A 17,156-nucleotide genomic window follows, 5' to 3' on the forward strand; every position below is an offset into this window, starting at 1 on the left:
TGATCATCTGATGACTTTACAAGACGGTAAATGACAGCATCATCTGCAAACAATCTAAGACGGCTACTCATACTGTCTCCTATGTCGTTAATATAGATCAGTAACAATAGAGGGCCTACAACACTTCCTTCTGGAACGCCAGATATTACTTCCGTTTTACTCCATGACTTTTCGTCTGTTACTACGAACTGTGACCTTTCTGACAGGAATTCACGAATCCATTCGCACAGCTGAGGCGATACTCCGTAGGCACGCAGTTTGATGAGAAGACGCTTGTAAGGGACGGTGTCGAAGGCCTTCGGGAAATCTAAATGGAATAAAGTTGACATCCCCTGTCGATTGCACTTATTACTTCATGAGTATAAAGAGCTAGTTGTCTTTCACAAGAACGATATTTTCTGAATCCGTTCTATGTGTCAATAAATCGTTTTCTTCGAGGTACTTCATAATGTTCGAATACAGCATATGTTCTAAAACCCCACAGCAAATCGACGTTAGTGATATAGGCCTGTAATTCAGCGGATTACTCCTACTTCCTTTATGGTTAGTGGTGCGACTTGAGCAATTTTCCAGTCTTAGGTACGTATCTTCATGTGAGCTAGTGGTTGTATATAACTGCTAAATATGGATCTATTTTATCAGCATACTTTGAGAGGAACCTGACTGGTATACAATCTGGACCGGAGGCCTTGCCTTTATTAAGTAATTTAAGCTGCTTTGTTACACCGAGGATATCTACTTCTATGCTTCTCATCTTGGCAGTTGTTCTTGATTGGAATTCACGGAAAACCGTGTTTAAAAACTCTGCTTTAGTGGCACTGTCATCAGTGACTTCACCGTTGTTATCGTGCAGTGAAGGTATTGATAGTGTCTTGTCACTGGTGTGCTTTATGTATGACCAGAATCTCTTTGGGTTTCCTGCCAGATTTCGAGACAGAATTTCATTGTGGATATTATTAAAAGCATCTCGCATTGAAGTACGCGCCATATTTCGTACTTCTGTAAGACTTTGCCGATCTTGGGGATTTTGCGTTCTTTTAAATTTGGGATGCTTTTCTCGTTGCTTCTGCAACAACGATCTGACCCATTTCGTGTACCATGGGGGATCAGTACCATTACTTATTAATTTATGATATATATCTGTCAATTAATGTTGATATTATCTCTTTGCAAACATTCCACAACTTTTCTACACTTACATGATCAGATCGGAAGGAGTGAAACTATCTCATAAAAAGGCGTTAAGAACATTTTATCAGCTTTTTTAAATAGATATACTTTGCGTTTCTTTTTAATGGTTGTAGGTGTTACGGTATTCAGCTTAGCAGCAACTGTCATGTGGTCGCTAATTCCTGTGTTCGTCACAATACTCACTATTTGTCCAGAATTATTTGTTGCTAAAAGGTCAACTATGCTTTTACAACCATTTGTGCTTCGAGTGGGTGCATGAACTAATTGTTCTTCTGAGAAAGCATTCAGTATAATTTCGGATGATGTTTTGTGCTCGCCGCCGGTTTTAAACATATAATTTTTCCAGCATATCGAGGGTAGATTGAAGTCACCACCGACCATAGTTGTATGTATAAATGTATTTGAAATGTGACTGAAGTTTTCTTTGAACTGTTCAGAAACTGTCGTCTGAGTCGGGGGGGGGGGGGGGGGGTCGGTAAAACTATCCAATTAATAGTTTAGTCCGATTGTCATGTATAACCTCTACCCATACTATTTCACATGAACTATCTACTTCAATTTCGCTACAAGGCAAACTTCCTCTGACAGCAGTAAATGCTCCACCACCAACTTTCTGAACACTGTTAGATCGTTTGAAAAAATTGCGGCTGAACTTATTTCCGGCTTTAGCCAGCTCTCTGTACCTACAACTATTTGAGCTTCAGTGCTTTCTATTAGGGCTTGGAGCTCTGGTTCTTTCCCAACAAGAGCAAATACAGCTCACCACGTTTTTCATGCGACGCCCAGTGAAGATGGAAAGCATAGGTTTTTTTCCCGTTATAAACAAAATTATATTTAAAGTGCTTATTTGGCTGGGCAATGCTAAAATAGTGTAGAACGATATTAGTTTTATCGACGTGTGTTAAAATGGATGGTAAAACATGAACAACTAGTACTGTAGAAGTGAGTGCACCACCCTGACCCATGTTGACTGCTTCTGCCATGCAAAAGCGGTGCTTCGTCGGTTCTGGAGTATCGGTTATTCTTTGTGTTTCCTGTCAATACATAACCATAAAAAAATTACGCACCAGATTGAACTGTCGAATGGTCAAATAAAATTCCAATTTGAAAGTCATTTTCCTTGGAACTGATTGACAGAGATGTTCGATGACCTGCTAAGGAATATCGTATCAAGTTCTGTCCATTTGGCGCATAGATCATCAAATTCCGATCCAGTTGGAGGGCCCTGCCAGTAACCGGGGAGAGATCTAGCGACCTTGGTAGCCATGATAGATTTTGACAAGTATGAAGATAGGCAATAGAAACTCTCGCTATATGCAGGCGAGCATTATCTTGCTAAAATATAAGCCCAGCATGGTTTGCCATGAAGGACCTGGACTCTCCATGACTAGAGTAGAATCGTCTTCAGCGATGAGTCCCCACTTTGAATTGAGCCCCGATGACCAGCGAGGACGTCTCTGGTGACGTCCCAGGCAACCGTGCGATGGCAACGTGATTGTCGAGCGAAAACTGTCAGACAACCAGAACTGATGGTCTGCGTTGCAATTAGTTTTCATAGCAGGACTCCTTTGGCTGTCACACGGCATCCTAACAGTACAGTGGTACATCGACGATCTGCTATCCTCCGTTTCGTTGCTCCTTTTAGGAAACGATCCTGAGCTTAGATTTCAGCGAGGTAGGGCCAACACGAACACGGCTTGTATTCTTCCTTGCCAATCCACACCTTCACCTGGAAGGTTCCCGGTTCTCTCTCCAACTGAGAACGTTTGGAGTATTATGGGAAGGACCCTCCAACCAGCTCTGAATTTTGACGATCTAACGCTCCAGCTGTGCGGAATTTGCCACGATGCCCCTCAGGAGGACATCCAGAATTACATCAATCAATTTGAAACTTGCTTACATAAGGACCAGAGGTTGTCCAACGCCTTATTGACTTCTTCCATACCTGAAGCTTTTTCTTTTGAATAAATCAACTTTTTCTGAAACTGTAATCATTTGCTTGTTTGTACATGTAAATCACTTCTACCAATTTACGTCCAGTTCGAATAATTCCTTCCTGGTGCGTCGTCCACCCTTTTTTTTTTTGCGTTAGTGTCTGCATCTCAGTGTGAGTGGTCTATAGTCCAGCCATTTACTACACGCGAAACGTGGTGTAGGCCGATCTAATTAAAGTTCCCAAGCACTTCTAAAATATCTTTCGGTGTTTGTAGATACTCATTCTTATGGCTGTCTTATTTAAAATATAACAATTTACTGGCGTGGGCAGTATGAAGATACGGCTCACTTGTAATTTCGGTGAAACTTCTTAGTCCCAGGACCGACGAATTAAATAAAAAGACGTTGAGCGTCGCTGGGAAGTGTATGGAACATTTTGCCTCTGAGAAAAGTTTTTACCTCGTGTATGAAATACAAGCAGTTGTCAAATGGAAATGATTTTCACTTTATTTTCAAACTTTCATTATTTGGCATCACATTTAATTCACAAGAAAAATCTGGTCATTTCTGTGCAAGAGTAAGTTATATACAAGACTGGCTATTTTTGTTCCTAGTAAGTTATTTATGCATGCTACTACTGTTTCTAAATTGAGCCCGATCCTTCACAACTACTTCCACACGACATGTAGGCTGTTGTTAGTGTACCTAATTTTTGAAACAGTTGCCTATATGAATTTTGATGATGGACACCAGGTAATGTATCTACAGCTTCCTTCTGTGCAATGAATACTTTGTGTCTACGTGTACTAGTAACACACAAAATCATACGACATCAGAGGAAGGATATATGAAAAATATGCCGGTTTTCTAAAGCTTTCACCACTAAAGCAAGCAATTAGTCATAGAGTAAATGTTCATGATCTCCATTGTTTGAGAAAATTTGCAATATATTGTTTACAATTAAAGTTCTCATCGGCATGCACACCCATATATTTTGAATGAATTCGTTTCCCATGTGCTTGATTTTTATTGAAGATGATACGTCGTGGCTTTTGCATAATTAAGCGATATGTCTTTTTGGATGTTCAGTGATACGCTATTTACTCTGAGAGCCAGTCGGTAACTGAATACTTCCTTTATTAATCCCTTGTAATTGCAGCTATGTTGGGCTTGATTATCGTACTCCTCATTTGGAAATTGCGTTTGAATCTTGGTTCTTTATAAGAGAATATTGCGTGCTTCCATGAAAGGTCAGTACGTGCTGTAAATCCACAGCGGCGGAATAGTCTATGGAGACTGTGATCTACTGTAACGTGATATTGCTTCTCCAGTTGGTCGGAATTCGAAGACTGTACTGTGAAAATTAAGTAGAGGCTGAAGAGAGCCATATTCAAGACCATGCAGTATTTCAAATGCCCCTACGTGACCAGCGCCTGAGAGAACAGATATATTTTCCACTCGGCCTTTGCCAGCTCATACAAATACGCCACTTACCTTGAGTCAGTTTGCTGCGTAGCAATCATTACTGCTGCTTTTTTGAAGCGGCTGCTGAGAGAGCGTGCGCCTAACGACAACATGAGCACAGGAGTAGCATCAGGTCTTCCTTTCAGATGTATCCTGGTTCTGCACAAGCCTTCATGACGGAGATATGCATGTGTGGAGGTACGTAGGACAATTAACGTGGCGAGACTGCAACTGTCAACCTCATGTGGCCCAGCATCTCACATAATGGCATGAGGTAACCATCAGGACACAATACGATCACCTCTGATCCGCATCGCCGGTAGCTTTTCTACATGGTGTTTATAAATTACTTATACCAAAGTAACTTTGATTGTGGAAGGGGTAAATAACTTAAAGGAGTGTTTGATACAGCACTGAATGCAGTAAATCTTCAAGTTTTATTTCCACCCGAAACTGTTGGTTCCCGACCTTGCCGGTAGGTGGCAAGAGCCTATGCGTATCGAAAGCCACCACCTCCAACTGTTATTAACTGCTGCAATCGTTTTACCGAAATTGGCCGTGTGTCACACAGGACGGCCAGTCATGGTCGGCCAACAATCCCTGACGCAGCAATCGATCAAGTTTGGCAGCCTTACACTCGTAATCCGGGTAAATCATCGAGACGTGCCAGATTAGAATTGAATATGCTTAGTGTTATATTGCGGAAGATATTATGGACATGCTTCTCATTCAAACCTTACAAATTAGAGCTGTTGCAAGCTGTAAGAGGAAGTGACAAAGAAAAACGGAGTTTGGGCAGAAATGTTTAACATAGTGCAGAATGAAGATGAGTTTCTTAATAAAATTGTATTCAGTAGTGAAGCCATCTTCTGTACCTGTGTTAAAGTGAATCGGCGTAATACCCGGATGTGGGCTGAGCAGAAACCACGTCACGTAATCGAACATATAAGGGACTCGGCAAAGTTAAATATCTTTTGCGCTGTAAGCTGTAACAAATATTCTCTGGTGCAATAAGCAAACGACTTCTCACGAGTCTGGAATAATATCTGTAGTGTTGGGTAAATAAGAAAAGGACAATTATCGACGACTACGTAACTACCCTGAGAACTCAACTAGTTTACTGAGTGCTTATACACGTCGGGCAAAAGTAAACAACATATTTCACTGTTAATAATATTCCTACATTAGTTACTTCCCTTTTATGCTGAGCCATTGCATTAACGTGTGTTTCTTTTTTATGTAAGTCACTGCTCATATTTCATTCTATTACATTACACTGAAAGCAAAGAAAAAGTCAAAAATAATTTTTATTTTATTACATTACACAAGTAACTCCCCAGGCGATGCGTTTCGACAGCTCGGGTGTGCTCCCGCCTAATACAGAGTGACCGAACAGTGAAAATTATCAGTATCCCGTGCATCCTGCCCCCCCCCCCCCCCACCCAAAGGGCAGAAGCCGTGCATGCAGTCTGTCAGCGTGTAAAGTAAATAATGTGCGCATGTGTGTTAAAATGTTATATATGTTTGCTTAGTATGTACCTGGGAACCTCTCCAATATTTACCTAGTAGGATGTGGGGAACCTACTAAAAACCACTTCTACGCTGGCTGGTATACCAGTGTGTGGTACTTAATCCGCTGAGCAGATTTGATCTGGAGCCTACGCACCTCCCCAACCCCAACGAGGTACGTTAACACTTGCAGTTATCCGGGCCGATGCTAATCTCCTGCAGCTCATTAACTGACCCAGAATGTCTCTCTAAAGTTTTCTGGAAGCAGCATATCTACACTACTGGCCATTAAAATTGCTACACCACGAAGATGACGTGCTACACACGCGAAATTTAACCGACAGGAAGATGATGCTGTGGTATGCAAATGATTAGCTTTTCAGAGCATTCACACATGTGACCTAACATCTGCCAATAATTTTGACTCTGCTAGCTTTAAATATGCATGAATGTGTGTAGAATTACCTCTAGCAAATGGTTCCTCCGACACACAATATTCCATAACGTTACAAATAGACAAGACAGTGTTTCAGTGTAGTAAAATTATGGGCATTTTCGTCGTATTTCTCAGTCATTCCCATTTTTCCGTATTCAAAACGAACACCATCTGATTGTGTATATTCTGTACGCCACTTGCACATTCGACCAAAATACGGCCTAGTCAGAATGTTCCGACGGCGTATCCAACGCCTCGGTCGTGCACGGCGAAACCGGGTTATCATCTTCCTCCGACGAAATGGATATAACTTCTCTTTTGTGGATACGTGCGTAGCCAGCACGGGACCCCGAGCTAATGTGGCCCTCCTTCCTTTCCGGGCTGCATACCCTCCCTTTCCGCATCCTTCCCTGTCCCCCATCTTCTCCCCCCCCCCCTCACCCCTGGGTCTTTCCTTCCCCTTCTCCCCCTCTGGGAGTATGGTTTGTGCCTACGTCTGGAGACAGACGCTTGTAAATGTACCGCATTCTTCGCCTTCCTTGCTTGTATGTCTTCATCCTTCCTTTGTCCTTCTCTTTTCCTTACCTCTTCTCTTTACCCTTTTCTCCGCTGCGGCGTTTGAGACCTCTCTTCTTTCCTTTCCCTTTCTCTTTCTTCCTCCCTGTGCGTGTCTGAAGGCCGACCCACGCACTTCCATGCGTAGCCGGTGACGGGGTAACGCGTAATTCCCCATCCCGGGTAGACAGGTAGGGCACGTACGTACCCCCTGGTAACGACCAGGCCCAGGGAGGGGTGATTACCCGAGCTGATACCTTCCGAAAGGGCCGATTGGTCCCTCCATCCGTTTGTAGGGAGGTGTGACCTGAGGTGTGAACAATCACCTAAGGTGGGAGTGCCCTCAGAGAGGGCCCCCACAAGGGAGGAGCGCGCCATCAGAGACGCCGGTAATCATGGGAGGTTCTTCTGCAATGGTTTCCTCACCTTCCACTATGTCTGCTCACAAACGTAAGTTCACTGAGTCTCAGCCACAGTCAGTTCTTCCATCGTTGCCACAGTTCCTTGTTGTTTCTCGGTCTGACGACGGTCACGACTTCTCCACGGTCAACCCTTTCATTATTCAGGAAGGTGTCGACGCAATTGCAGGTCCTGTAAAGTCTTGTTCCAGATTACGGAATGGCACACTGTTGTTAGAAACAGTCAGTGCCCTCCAGGCACAAAAATTGCTGCGTACCTCACTACTACACACCTTCCCTGTCCGGGTGGAACCGTACCGTACTTTAAATTCCTCGCGTGGAGTCGTTTATACACGCTCCCTCGAATGATTGTCTGACGAAGAAATTCAGCACTACCTGTCTGACCAGGGCGTAACGGCTGTTCATAGGGTTATGAAAAGGGTTGACACGAACATCATTCCATCCCGCACTGTCTTCTTGACATATGACAAAGTTCAACTCCCATCGGAAATCAAAGCAGGCTATGAGATAATTTCCGTTCGCCCTTACGTCCCAAACCCTACGCGTTGCTATCGGTGTCAGCGGTTCAATCACACCAGCCAGTCCTGTTCCAATCCGGCCAAATGTGTTACGTGTGGCAAGGATGCCCATGAGGGTGCTTGTCCACCTCCATCCCCTAGCTGCATCAACTGTATGGGTGACCACGCAGCTTCCTCTCGAGATTGTCCCGTTTTTAAGGACGAAAAACTCATCCAGGAAATTAGAGTAAAGGGAAAGGTGTCGACCTTTGCTGCTCGAAAATTATTCGCCAGTCGACAGCCCACCGTGCCTCAGAAAGGAAAATACAGCACTGTCCTTGCTTCTCCTCGGCCAACAAAGGAGGCGGCCAGGCCCGACAAGACGCCCCCTGAGACGCAGCAAGGTAGGAGTAGGCAAAATGCAACAGGGAATAACAATATTAATGTGCTAATAGTAAACTGCAGGAGCGTCTACAGAAAGGTCCCAGAACTGCTCTCATTAATAAACGGTCACAACGCTCATATAGTACTAGGGACAGAAAGTTGGCTGAAACCAGACGTAAATAGTAATGAAATCCTAAACTCAGATTGGAATGTATACCGCAGAGACAGGCTGGACAGTGAAGGGGGAGGCGTGTTTATAGCGATAAGAAGTGCAATAGTATCGAAGGAAATTGACGGAGATCCGAAATGTGAAATGATTTGGGTGAAGGTCACGGTTAAAGCAGGCTCAGACGTGGTAATTGGATGTCTCTATAGGCCCCCTGGCTCAGCAGCTGTTGTGGCTGAGCACCTGAAGGATAATTTGGAAAATATTTCGAGTAGATTTCCCCACAATGTTATAGTTCTGGGGGGAGATTTTAATTTGCCGGATTTAGACTGGGAGATTCAAACGTTCATAACGGGTGGCAGGGACAAAGAATCCAGTGAAATTTTTTTAAGTGCTTTATCTGAAAACTACCTTGAGCAGTTAAACAGAGAACCGACTCGTGGCGATAACATATTAGACCTTCTGGTGACACAGACCCGAACTATTTGAAACAGTTAACGCAGAACAGGGAATCAGCGATCATAAAGCGGTTACGGCATCGATGATTTCAGCCGCAAATAGGAATATTAAAAAGGATATGAAGATTTTTCTGATTAGAAAAAGTGACAAAAAGCAGATTTCAGAGTACCTGTTGGCTCAACACAAAAGTTTTGTCTCAAGTACAGATAGTGTTGAGGATCAGTGGACAAAGTTCAAAACCGTCGTACATAATGCATTAGATGAGTATGTGCCAAGCAAGATCGTAAGAGATGGAAAAGAGCCACCGTGGTACAACAACCGAGTTAGAAAACTGCTGCGGAAGCAAAGGGAACTTCACAGCAAACATAAACATAGCCAAAGCCTTGCAGACAAACAAAAATTACGCGAAGCGAAATGTAGTGTGAGGAGGGCTATGCGAGAGGCGTTCAATGAATTCGAAAGTAAAGTTCTATGTACTGACTTGGCAGAAAATCCTAAGAAATTTTGGCCTAACGTCAAAACGATAGGTGACTCAAAACAAAATGTCCAGACACTCTGTGACCAGAATGGTACTGAAACAGAGGATGACAGACTAAAGGCCGAAATACTAAATGTCTTTTTCCAAAGTTGTTTCACAGAGGAAGATTACACTGTAGTTCCTTCTCTAGATTGTCGCACAGATGACGAAATGGTAGATATCGAAATAGACGACAGAGGGATAGAGAAACAATTAAAATCGCTCAAAAGAGGAAAGGCCTCTGGACCTGATGGGATACCAGTTCAATTTTACACAGAGTACGCGAAGGAACTTGCCCCCCTTCTTGCAGCGGTGTACCGTAGGTCTCTAGAAGAGCGTAGCGTTCCAAAGGATTGGAAAAGGGCACAGGTCATCCCCGTTTTCAAGAAGGGACGTCGAGCAGATGTGCAGAACTATAGACCTATATCTCTAACGTCGATCAGTTGTAGAATTTTGGAACACGTATTGTGTTAGAGTATAATGACTTTTCTGGAGACTAGAAATCTACTCTGTAGGAATCAGCATGGGTTTCGAAAAAGACGGTCGTGTGAAACCCAGCTCGCGCTATTCGTCCACGAGACTCAGATAGCCATAGACACGGGTTCACAGGTAGATGCCGTGTTTCTTGACTTCCGCAAGGCGTTCGATACAGTTCCCCACAGTCGTTTAATGAACAAAGGAGGAGCATATGGACTATCAGACCAATTGTGTGATTGGATTGAAGAGTTCCTAGATAACAGAACGCAGCATGTCGTTCTCAATGGAGAGAAGTCTTCCGAAGTAAGAGTGATTTCAGGTGTGCCGTAGGGGAGTGTCATAGGACCGTTGCTATTCACAATATACATAAATGACCTTGTGGATGACATCGGAAGTTCACTGAGGCTTTTTGCAGATGATGCTGTGGTGTATCGAGAGGTTGTAACAATGGAAAATTGTACTGAAATGCAGGAGTATCTGCAGCGAATTGACGCATGGTGCAGGGAATGGCAATTGAATCTCAATGTAGACAAGTGTAATGTGCTGCGAATACACAGAAAGATAGATCCTTCATCATTTAACTACAACATAGCAGGTCATCAACTGGAAGCAGTTAATACCATAAATTATCTGGGAGTACGCATTAGGAGTGATTTAAAATGGAATGATCATATAATGTTGATCGTCGGTAAAGCAGATGCCAGACTTGAGATTCATTGGAAGAATCCTAAGGAAATGCAATCCGAAAACAAAGGAAGTAGGTTACAGTACGCTTGTTCGCCCACTGCTTGACTACTGCTCAGCAGTGTGGGATCCGTACCAGATAGGGTTGATAGAAGATATGGAGAAGATCCAACGGAGAGCAGCGCGCTTCGTTACAGGATCATTTAGTAATCGCGAAAGCGTTACGGAGATGTTAGATAAACTCCAGTGGAAGACTTTGCAAGAGAGGCGCTCAGTAGCTCGGTACGGGCTTTTGTCAAAGTTTCGAGAACATACCTTCACCGAAGAGTCAAGTAGTATATTGCTCCCTCCTACGTATATCTCGCGAAGAGACCATGAGGATAAAATCAGAGAGATCAGAGCCCAGACAGAGGCATACCGACAATCCTTCTTTCCACGAACAATACGAGACTGGAATAGAAGGGAGAACCGATAGATGTACTGAAGGTACCCTCCGCCACACACCGTCAGGTGGCTTGCGGAGTATGGATGTAGATGTAGATGTAGACTTGCGACCTCAGCTTTAGTGCCACGGTCGTCAGATCGGCCAGCGCAAAGATCGCCCGTTCAACCTCACCACTTTCGGCTGCCCACTCTCTGGCTCACCCTTCGTCGAGTTCTGCTAAATCTCGAGCCCAAAAGTCAGACACCAAGACTTCGAAAAAGAGCATACTCGTGAAGAGTATCGGTTCCTCCTTGGAAGTATGATGTTTAAAGGCTACAAAGAAACCCAGTTCCTCTCCTTCTCCGCCACAGCGTGTCCCATCTACAGCACCACCTGGCGGAAATCGCCCTCGGCCGTCTTCTGTGTCGCTGAGGCGCACTGCTGGCGGCCGATCAACCGGCCGATCGCTGGTGGCAGGAGCTGCTCCTGACCAACCTATGGATCAGGATCTTCTGCCTTCGGCTGAATGCCATTCCATGCTGTCGGTCGCAAGCTCAGAGCTGTCGTTGACAGCGACCTTGGTCACATTCCTCCATTTTCTGTTCACCCAATGTCCATTATCCACTGGAATATCCGCGGTATTCGAGCCAATCGGGATGAATTGTCGATCCTCTTACGATCCTACTCGCCGGTCATCTTCTGTCTTCAGGAAACAAAGCTGCGTCCCCATGACCGCTTTGTTCTCCCTCATTTTCAGTCTGTCCGATATGATCTCCCCTCTGTTGAAGGCACTCTAGCACATGGAGGACTCGTGATTCTTCTCCATGAAACTCTCCATTATCACCCAATCCATTTAAACACTTCCTTCCAAGCTGTCGCCGTCCGTCTTTCCCTTTCCGGATACACGTTCTCTCTTTGTACAGTATACATCCCATCGTCCACACGAATGGCACGAGCTGATCTCCTTCATCTTCTTGGTCAGCTTCCACCCCCATATTTGCTGGTTGGGGACTTCAATGCCCACCACCCGCTTTGGGGATCTCCACATCGTTGTCCACGTGGCTCACTATTGCTAGACGTCTTCCACCAAGCAGATCTAGTTTGCCTCAACACTGGGGTCCCTACATTTTTGTCTGCCTCCACGACAAGTTTATCTCATTTGGACCTTGCGGTCGGTACTGTTCCGCTAGCTCGGCGCTTCGAATGGTTCGCCCTTGATGATAAACACTCGAGTGACCACTTTCCATGTGTTCTGCAGCCTCAACTGCCCTACATGCGCCCGCGACGCTGGAAGTTTGCCCAAGCCGATTGGACACTTTTTTCGTCTCTAGCGACATTCGATGACCGTCACTTTCCCAGCGTCGACGATGAGGTCACACATATTACCGACGTTATTCCTACAGCTGCGGAACATTCAATACCACGCACCTCCGAATTGCCCGGCACCCCCCAGTTCCTTGGTGGAACGAGGCATGCCGTGATGCAATACGTGAGCGGCGACGTGCTCTCCGCGTTTTCCGCCACCATCCTACTTTGGCCAACTGTATCCGCTATAAGCAGTTCCGAGCGCGATGCCGTCGTGTCATCCGCGATAGCAAGAAGGCAAGCTGGAAATTCTTTATTAGCTCATTTAACACCTTCACTCCCTCCTCGGAAGTTTGGAGTCGGCTTCGACGGTTCTCAGGCGCGCCTAGTTTCTCCCCGGTCTCTGGGCTCACTGTCGCGCATGACACATTAGTGGACCCCGTCGCAATTTCTAACTCGTTGGGTCAGCACTTTGCTGAGATTTCGAGCTCTTCAAATTACCCGCCAGCGTTTCTCCCAAAGAAACGTGCAGCGGAAGTGCGACCTCTTGCTTTCTCCTCTCAAAATCGCGAAAGCTACAATACTGTTTTCTCCTTGCGGGAACTCCAAAATGCACTCTCTTCTTCTCGCTCCTCCGCCCCAGGACCGGATGGTATCCACGTCCAAACGTTGCTGCATTTATCAACCCATAGTCTGCGTTACCTCCTTCGCCTTTATAATCGAATTTGGACCGACAGTAATTTTCCCAGACGATGGCGGGAAGCTATCGTCGTTCCTGTTCCGAAACCTGGAAAGGACAAACATCTCCCCTCTAGCTATCGCCCCATTTCTCTCACGAATAGTGTCTGTAAGGTTTTGGAGCGTATGGTGAATTACCGTTCAGCGTGGTGGCTGGAATCCCGCAGTCGTTTAACACCTGCCCAATGCGGATTCCGAAAGCATCGTTCTGCAGTTGACCATCTTGTTGCTCTCTCCACTTATATCATGAACAATTTTCTCCGGAAACGCCAAACAGTAGCAATATTTTTTGATCTGGAGAGAGCATACGATACCTGTTGGAGGACAAGCATCCTCCGCACACTGTTCTCTTGGGGCTTTCGAGGTCGGCTGCCCCTTTTTCTTCGCGAATTTATGGCCGAGCGCACATTTAGGGTGTGGGTGAACACTACTCTCTCCCGTACTTTGTCCGGAGAAAACGGGGTACCCCAGAGCTCCGTACTGAGTGTTGTACTGTTTGCCATTGCCATCAATCCAATTATGGATTGTCTCCTTCCTGATGTCTCGGGCTCCCTCTTTGTGGACGATTTTGCGATCTACCACGGCTCTCAACGGACCAGCCTTCTTGAACGACGTTTTCAAGGATGTCTCGATTGCCTCCACTCTTGGAGCATCGAAACCGGCTTCCGTTTTTCTCCCAGTAAGGCCGTTTGTATTAATTTTTGGCGACGTAAGGAGTTTCTTCCGCCCTCCTTACATCTAGGTCCTGTCAACATTCCGTTTGCAAACGTCGCTAAATTCTTGGGTCTTATGTTTGACAGAAAACTGTGCTGGTCCTCCCACGTTTCCTATCTTTCGGCTCGCTGTCTGCGATCCCTTAACACCCTCCGTGTCCTGAATGGTACCTCCTGAGGAGCGGACCGAGTGGTCCTTCTCCGCCTCTATCGCGCCTTAGTGCGCTCGAAATTGGACTATGGAAGCATAGTCTACTCCTCTGTTCGGCCGTCTATTCTTCGGCGTCTCGACTCTACCCACCACCGTGGATTACCTTTAGTGTCTGGAGCTTCTTACACCAGCCCTGTGGAAAGCCTTTATGCTGAGCTGTCCAATCGGCGAGCAGTCCTTCCGAGTCGTTATGCTAGCCATCTGTCTTCCATGCCTGCTAATCCAGCCCATGACATTTTTTCGACGCCTCCTTTGATGTAGGGTATGCAGGCCGCCCCTCCTCCCTGTTACCACCGGGAGTCCGCTTCCGTCAACGGCTCCATTCTCTTTCCTTCCGCTTTCCTAAAACCTTCTTGGCAACTTGGGGTACAGCATCGCCTTGGCTCCGTCCCCGGATCTGCCTGCTCCTTGACCTTTGTCGATTTCCCAAGGATGGTATCCCTTCACTTGTTTATCGTCGGGCATTTGCTGCTGTATGTGCACAAATGACGGACGCCACATTTATTTACTCCTACGGCTCTAAAACATCGTTAGGTGTAGGGAGTGCCTATATTGTTGGCGACACCCCAAATCAATTTCGGCTTCCCGACCAGTGTCCGGTTTATACTGCGGAGCTTTACGCTGTTCTCCAGGCTGTCCACTACATCCGCCGCCATCAGCGGATACAGTACGTTATCTGCTCAGATTCTCTCAGCTCTCAGGATGTGGGGAACCTACTAAAAACCACTTCTACGCTGGCTGGTATACCAGTGTGTGGTACTTAATCCGCTGAGCAGATTTGATCTGGAGCCTACGCACCTCCCCAACCCCGACGAGGTACGTTAACACTTGCAGTTATCCGGGCCGATGCTAATCTCCTGCAGCTCATTAACTGACCCAGAATGTCTCTCTAAAGTTTTCTGGAAGCAGCATATCTACACTACTGGCCATTAAAATTGCTACACCACGAAGATGACGTGCTACACACGCGAAATTTAACCGACAGGAAGATGATGTTGTGGTATGCAAATGATTAGCTTTTCAGAGCATTCACACATGTGACCTAACATCTGCCAATAAATTTGACTCTGCTAGCTTTAAATATGCATGAATGTGTGTAGAATTACCTCTAGCAAATGGTTCCTCCGACACACAATATTCCATAACGTTCCAAATAGACAAGACAGTGTTTCAGTGTAGTAAAATTATGGGCATTTTCGTCGTATTTCTCAGTCATTCTCATTTTTCCGTATTCAAAACGAACACCATCTGATTGTGTATATTCTGTACGCCACTTGCACATTCGACCAAAATACGGCCTAGTCAGAATGTTCCGACGGCGTATCCAACGCCTCGGTCGTGCACGGCGAAACCGGGTTATCATCTTCCTCCGACGAAATGGATATAACTTCTCTTTTGTGGATACGTGCGTAGCCAGCACGGAACCCCGAGCTAATGTGGCCCTCCTTCCTTTCCGGGCTGCATACCCTCCCTTTCTGCATCCTTCCCTGTCCCCCATCTTCTCCCCCCCCCCTCACCTCTGGGTCTTTCCTTCCCCTTCTCCCCCTCTGGGAGTATGGTTTGTGCCTACGTCTGGAGACAGACGCTTGTAAATGTACCGCATTCTTCGCCTTCCTTGCTTGTATGTCTTCATCCTTCCTTTGTCCTTCTCTTTTCCTTACCTCTTCTCTTTACCCTTTTCTCCGCTGCGGCGTTTGAGACCTCTCTTCTTTCCTTTCCCTTTCTCTTTCTTCCTCCCTGTGCGTGTCTGAAGGCCGACCCACGCACTTCCATGCGTAGCCGGTGACGGGGTAACGCGTAATTCCCCATCCCGGGTAGACAGGTAGGGCACGTACGTACCCCCTGGTAACGACCAGGCCCAGGGAGGGGTGATTACCCGAGCTGATACCTTCCGAAAGGGCCGATTGGTCCCTCCGTCCGTTTGTAGGGAGGTGTGACCTGAGGTGTGAACAATCACCTAAGGTGGGAGTGCCCTCAGAGAGGGCCCCCACAAGGGAGGAGCGCGCCATCAGAGACGCCGGTAATCATGGGAGGTTCTTCTGCAATGGTTTCCTCACCTTCCACTATGTCTGCTCACAAACGTAAGTTCACTGAGTCTCAGCCACAGTCAGTTCTTCCATCGTTGCCACAGTTCCTTGTTGTTTCTCGGTCTGACGACGGTCACGACTTCTCCACGGTCAACCCTTTCATTATTCAGGAAGGTGTCGACGCAATTGCAGGTCCTGTAAAGTCTTGTTCCAGATTACGGAATGGCACACTGTTGTTAGAAACAGTCAGTGCCCTCCAGGCACAAAAATTGCTGCGTACCTCACTACTACACACCTTCCCTGTCCGGGTGGAACCGTACCGTACTTTAAATTCCTCGCGTGGAGTCGTTTATACACGCTCCCTCGAATGATTGTCTGACGAAGAAATTCAGCACTACCTGTCTGACCAGGGCGTAACGGCTGTTCATAGGGTTATGAAAAGGGTTGACACGAACATCATTCCATCCCGCACTGTCTTCTTGACATATGACAAAGTTCAACTCCCATCGGAAATCAAAGCAGGCTATGAGATAATTTCCGTTCGCCCTTACGTCCCAAACCCTACGCGTTGCTATCGGTGTCAGCGGTTCAATCACACCAGCCAGTCCTGTTCCAATCCGGCCAAATGTGTTACGTGTGGCAAGGATGCCCATGAGGGTGCTTGTCCACCTCCATCCCCTAGCTGCATCAACTGTATGGGTGACCACGCAGCTTCCTCTCGAGATTGTCCCGTTTTTAAGGACGAAAAACTCATCCAGGAAATTAGAGTAAAGGGAAAGGTGTCGACCTTTGCTGCTCGAAAATTATTCGCCAGTCGACAGCCCACCGTGCCTCAGAAAGGAAAATACAGCACTGTCCTTGCTTCTCCTCGGCCAACAAAGGAGGCGGCCAGGCCCGACAAGACGCCCCCTGAGACGCAGCAAGGTAGGAGTAGGCAAAATGCAACAGGGAATAACAATATTAATGTGCTAATAGTAAACTGCAGGAGCGTCTACAGAAAGGTCCCAGAACTGCTCTCATTAATAAACGGTCACAACGCTCATAT

This window comes from Schistocerca americana, chromosome 2 (genome assembly GCF_021461395.2).
Source record: "Schistocerca americana isolate TAMUIC-IGC-003095 chromosome 2, iqSchAmer2.1, whole genome shotgun sequence".
Lineage (NCBI taxonomy): Eukaryota > Metazoa > Arthropoda > Insecta > Orthoptera > Acrididae > Schistocerca > Schistocerca americana.